The following is a 5,019-nucleotide window of genomic DNA, read 5'->3' as shown; positions in this document are numbered from 1 at the left end:
TGAACTGGATTATTTGAATCAGTGAGTTGTTCACTGGAGACTCGCTCTGACTGGATCATTTGAATCAGTGAACTGGATTATTTGAATCAGTGAGTTGTTCACTGGAGACTCGCTCTGACTGGATCATTTGAATCAGTGAACTGGATTATTTGAATCAGTGAGTTGTTCACTGGAGACTCGCTCTGACTGAATCATTTGAATCAGCGAGTCGTTCACTGGAGACTCGCTCTGACTGAATCATTTGAATCAGTGAGTTGTTCACTGGAGACTCACTCTGACTGAATCATTTGAATCAGTGAGTCGTTCACTGGAGACTCGCTCTGACTGAATCATTTGAATCAGTGAACTGGATTATTTGAATCAGTGAGTCGTTGACTGGAGACTCGCTGTGATCGGATCATTTGAATCAGTGAGTCGTCGTCTCAAGGAATCAATCGTTCAGTGCGGTTTGCGAACCGATTTAACAGGCTCATTGAAAAGAATCAGCTCGTTACCAAAGAAGAAGAAGAAGAAGAAGAATCAGCTCGTTCAAGAATCGGACACCGCTTGTAGTGCGTGATGGTTTCTCCAGTTCAAAATAACCAGGAAAGACATGTTTTTACGAAATGTAGTGGAGTAACAGTAAATCACTGCTGCATGAAGCTTCGAAACTTTATAACTCTTTTGTATCAAACTGGCCATGTCACGTGATTTCATGGTTCACCGATCTCGGGTCAGATTCATAGTTTCGGTTCAGTTTTAATGACAAACGCGTGTGTAATTAAGAGCGACGTAGTTAATAAATTGGCCTGATTAGCCATGTCCTCCCATAAGAGACACAAAACAAGCACCACAATTTAATAAAAGCGCACAAATTATACACACAGATCCTATCTGATAGTATTTTATGATTTGTAGGTTAGCCATATGAACGCTTTGAAACCTGGTTATTAGACATTTGTTGTGTTCTCGTTGCATTTGCATAGTTTGACCAGCAGGGGTCGCCTTTTGACCTGATTTCGGATCAGTTTTAAAAATTTGTTGACATTTTTAATTTGAAACATTTGTGTAATTAAAAGGATAAAACATCTGACTGCAGTTACACGGTTTGGACCAGCAGGGGTCGCCAGCGTGTGGCGTTTCGAAACACTGAATCATTTTGAAACGCAAGTGATTCAATTGATTCAAAGCTTCGAAACGGTTCGTTTCTCCCAGCACTGCACGCGGGTACTTTGAGTATGGCACAGTAATATTAAATAGAGTTCTGAACTCAGTTTTCCAGAAGTTGAGGTCTGGAAAAGCAACTCCATTTAAAAAGAAAACAAGTTTATTTTTCTGACCCCATTGGCAGATTTTTTTATTTGATCAGAAATACAGAAAAATACTGTAATATTGTGAAATATTATTGCAATTTAAAATAATGGTTTTCTATTTTAATAAACTTTAAAATATAATGTATTTCTGTGATGCGCAGCTGTATTTTCAGCATCATTCCTCCAGTCTTCAGTGTCGCATGATCTTCAGAAATCAGTATAATGTATATTAAACTAGAAAAAACAATTTAAATTGCAATAATATCTCACAATATTCCAGTATTTTTCTGTATTTCTGATCAAATAAATGCAGGCTTGATGAGCAGAAGAGACTTGTGTAAAACAGCAGTGTAGATCACATTATTAAGGATGAACACAGCACGCACACAGAAGAGGAACAGCAGTTTGTGAGGTTCTTCACACAAAGCTGCTCATAAGAATACATATTCAAACGTTTATTTTTCCCCAAACGAACACACATTAAACCTCTGTGATGCGGTGGGTTGCTCGGCTACTTGAAGTCACACGATACACAAGAATGGCACCAAAAGACGAACGAGTTTGACCTGGACACAAACCAAAGAACATTTCTTTTGCTTCAGTATTTACAGCTCAACGCCCAGATGATATTATAGACTCTGTTAGGGTTTGTAAACTCGCTCGTGTGTTTGACAGAACAGGCCGGCGTGAAACGAGCACTCTTGAGCTGGAGTCGAAACCTAAAGATGAGACTAATCTGTCATAATGCAGCATGCAATACGGGAAGCCAAACGCGCCAAAAGTGGGACGAAACGGCACGGTATTAAAGAGGAGGACGGGTTCATTTTGAACGAATCTTTAATATGACTCGGGAACATCGAGGGATTCGTTCATTCCGAAACGGGAAACAGAAATGATTGGTTCACCTCTCGAGTCTTCAGGTCCGAGCCGTTCGTTCTTTTGTTATAGAAATTAGTCAATCATTCCAATCTTCCTTGCCAGCAGTTACGTGATGCATTTCTGGTCTCAAACTGTAGCTTTTTATTTCTTACAATTTATACTTTTGTAAATGTCTGTCATGATGATTCTTTTCATTAACATCGAATGTGGCAATAAAGGGTTGATTAATGCTTTAAACTTTATCCGTATGATGGGGAAAATCACTTTGATAAAGCAAAGATGCCTACATATAATAACAACATTAATATGTTATGTTTGTGTCTTTTGTCAACGCGCTCGGTGCTAGGGTGTTCTGGGTGGTTGCTAGCGTGTTGCTATGCAGTTGCTAGGGTACTCAGGGTGGTTGCTAAGGTGTTGATATCCGGTTGCTATGGTACCCAGGGTGGTTGCTAGGGGGTTGCTATGCGGTTGCCAAGTTACTCGAAGTGGTTGCTAAGGTGTTGCTCTGTGGTTGCTAGGGTCCCTGGGGTGGTTGATAGGGTGTTGCTATGCCATTGCTAGGGTGTTCTGGGTGGTTGCTAGGGTGTTGCTAAGCAGTTGCTAGGGTACTCAGGGTGGTTGCTAAGGTGTTGATATGTGGTTGCCATGGTACCTGGGGTGGTTGCTAGGAGGTTGCTATGAGGTTGCCAAGGCACTCGGGGTGGTTGCTAAGGTGTTCCTCTGTGGTTGCTAGGGTGTTGCTATGCGGTTGCTAGGGTACTCAGGGTGGTTGCTACAGTGTTGATATGCAGTTGCTATGGGATCCGGGGTGGTTGTTATGCAGTTGCCAAGGTACTCGGGGTGGTTTCTAAGGTGTTGCTCTGCGGTTGCTAGAGTACCTGGGGTGGTTGATAGAGTGTTGCTTTGCGGTTGCTAGGGTGTTCTGGGTGGTTGCTAGGCGTTGACTAGGGTGTTGCTATGTGGTTGCTAGGGTACTCAGGGTGGTTACTAAGGTGTTGATATGCGGTTGCTATGGTACCTGGGGTGGTTGCTATGTGGTTGCCAAGGTACTCGGGGTGGTTGCTAAAGTGTTGCTATGCGGTTGCTAGGGTGTTCTGGGTGGTTGATAGGCGGTGGCTAGGGTGTTGCTATGCGGTTGCTAGGGTACTCAGGGTGGTTACTAAGGTGTTGATATGCGGTTGCTATGGTACCTGGGGTGGTTGCTATGTGGTTGCCAAGGTACTCGGGGTGGTTGCTAAAGTGTTGCTATGCGGTTGCTAGGGTGTTCTGGGTGGTTGATAGGCGGTGGCTAGGGTGTTGCTATGCGGTTGCTAGGGTACTCAGGGTGGTTACTAAGGTGTTGATATGCGGTTGCTATGGTACCTGGGGTGGTTGCTATGTGGTTGCCAAGGTACTCGGGGTGGTTGCTAAAGTGTTGCTATGCGGTTGCTAGGGTGTTCTGGGTGGTTGCTAGGCAAACACATGAACTTCTGCGGAGCAGTACGAGTAATGTTGTAATTGATCAGCACCGCGATGGTGAGATTAGTTTGTGCCATGTACGTCCTTCCCTGCGCTGTCTAGTCAGTCGTACCATTCAGTCTATTGAGCCATGTTTCGTCCTACTTCTGGGTGTTTGGCTTCCCATAATAACGTTCAGCGAACACGACGTGTGGAATCAGTGTCAGATTCAGCAGCAGCAGCGAAGCGTCGCAGTGATGAGAGTCGAGCCGCTGGATGCTCACATTCAGTCCGACCGCACTGGAACTGTGCAAACGCCACTGGAACCAGTCCAGTGAACATCCAAACGCCTGCAGATAAAGCCAGCGAAGCTCAGCGGTCCCGCAGGAGATTTAGCAGAAATCACAGGCTAAAACACTCGGTCACATAAGCGCAGCTACCGTCTGCCTCTCTACATACAGTAGCACAGATGATCAGTGCGAAACACTCGCACGTGTGCGTCCGTTCTTCCTTTGTAACTGAAGCAGATGGTCTGTGTATGGCAGTAATTGAAGGCCGTCAGGTCCGAAACGTGTTTACATGTGCATGCCGACAGAAGGATCTGGTTCTGTCACTCGGCCTCCTCTGGAGACGTGAAAACTAACACTATTACAGACAGAGTGCGGTACAAACTCACGAAACACACTTTACACTGGCCTAAAACGAACGCTGACGTGTCCGGCCGTGTCGCACCAGATGATCCTGAGATTCACACACAAACTAAAGACTAGATGCGGATGGAAGCAGCGTCAGTCCGGCGCTGCGGCATTCTCCTTCGCTCTGCGGAGACGGGAGGACGCGGCAGCTCGTTTTAAGGCATCGGATTGGTTCCGTCGTACGTCCACTAAATAAGAGCTTCTATGGGAGTAAATGAGTGAAGGATTCTCCTCTGCGGCCGCCGCTTGGCTGGTTTCTGGTGTCGATGTCACACGTCTGTCATCGCTGATGTGAGGAGAGTCAGACCTGGAGGAAAGCAGAGAGAGCTGCAGTTAACTAAAGCGAAATCCATAACTAACATTTGTGTTACTTGAAATAAAATATATAAAAACTTAACTTTCTTTTTCAGCGAGATGCCAAGGCAACATTTTTCATTTTCATTTAGTTTAACTTGATATACTAAAATAACGCTAAAACTGAAATAAATATTTATAGAAGCTATATGGACATATTAAAGAAAACAAAAAAAAATGACAAAAAAATAAATTATTAACATTTTAAAATAAAAATGTAAAATATAAAAATAAAAACTAATTCCACACATCCATCCATCCATCCATCCACCCATCCATCCATCCATCCATCCCCCATCCATCTATCCATCCACCCACCCATCCATCCATCCATCCATCCACCCCGCAACCATCCATTCACC

At 44.1% G+C, this 5,019-nt stretch overlaps 1 protein-coding gene across 1 annotated transcript in view; it reads right to left on the bottom strand.

Annotated features, from left to right (window-relative positions):
* Nucleotides 1–3,545: 3,545 nt before the first annotated feature.
* The window catches only part of LOC107569201 (receptor-type tyrosine-protein phosphatase O-like), a 4,674-nt gene continuing 3,200 nt past the window's right edge, over nt 3,546–5,019 (bottom strand). The window contains exon 8 of the mRNA XM_016255223.1: nt 3,546–4,610. The gene's annotated coding sequence lies outside the window, so the exon portion shown is untranslated. The remainder of the gene's footprint in view (nt 4,611–5,019) is intronic.

The sequence above is a fragment of the Sinocyclocheilus grahami genome, unplaced genomic scaffold, assembly GCF_001515645.1.
Source record: "Sinocyclocheilus grahami isolate Dianchi unplaced genomic scaffold, SAMN03320097.WGS_v1.1 scaffold1322.1, whole genome shotgun sequence".
In the NCBI taxonomy this organism is placed as follows: domain Eukaryota; kingdom Metazoa; phylum Chordata; class Actinopteri; order Cypriniformes; family Cyprinidae; genus Sinocyclocheilus; species Sinocyclocheilus grahami.
This window is presented reverse-complemented; position numbering and strand designations above follow the sequence as displayed.